The sequence below is a fragment of the Photinus pyralis genome, unplaced genomic scaffold, assembly GCF_008802855.1.
Source record: "Photinus pyralis isolate 1611_PpyrPB1 unplaced genomic scaffold, Ppyr1.3 Ppyr1.4_LG6, whole genome shotgun sequence".
NCBI lineage: Eukaryota > Metazoa > Arthropoda > Insecta > Coleoptera > Lampyridae > Photinus > Photinus pyralis.
Genome location: NW_022170663.1, coordinates 6,910,899 through 6,911,797, shown reverse-complemented (window position 1 = coordinate 6,911,797; position 899 = coordinate 6,910,899).

Below are 899 nucleotides of genomic sequence, written 5' to 3'. Positions count from 1 at the left end.
GGTCGATCTGGGACAATTTTTTTTCGGGCCTCAAAAAGGCAGTGTATACACTTCCTTTTTTACCAAAAATCGACTACACCAAAATTTCTCGGGAAAACACTTTTTCTTATTAATTTTGGTGCGTAGAATCGAAAACAATTCGTACTTTTTCGATCAGACTTCTCAATCAAAAGTTATAGACTAGAAACCAATTTCGAAAGAAAATTCAAAGGGCTGTAACTTTTGAACTAGTAGATCTTAGAACTGTTTGAAATTATGGATTCTACAGGCCGCATTCTATAAGAAAATTTTTTTTCCGGGTCGACCCGAGACAATTTTTTCTTCGGGGCTCAAAAAAAGGCAGTGTATAACCTTCCTTTTTTTACCACAAATCGACTACACCAAAATTTCTCGGGAAAACACTTTTTCTTATTAATTTTGGTGCGTAGAACCAAAACAATTCGTACTTTTTCGATCAGACTTCTCAATCAAAAGTTATAGACTAGAAACCAATTTCGAAAAAAATTCAAAGGGCTGTAACTTTTGAACTAGTAGCCCCATCTTGGAACTGTTTGAAATTATGGATTCTACAGGCCGCATTCTATAAGAAAATTTTTTTCCGGGTCGATCTGAGACAATTTTTTTTTGGGGCTCAAAAAAAGGCAGTGTATAACCTTCCTTTTTTACCAAAAATCGACTACACCAAAATTTCTCGGGAAAACACTTTTTCTTATTAATTTTGGTGCGTAGAACCAAAACAATTCGTACTTTTTCGATCAGACTTCTCAATCAAAAGTTATAGACTAGAAACCAATTTCGAAAAAAATTCAAAGGGCTGTAACTTTTGAACTAGTAGCCCCATCTTGGAACTGTTTGAAATTATGGATTCTACAGGCCACATTCTATAAGAAAATTTTTTT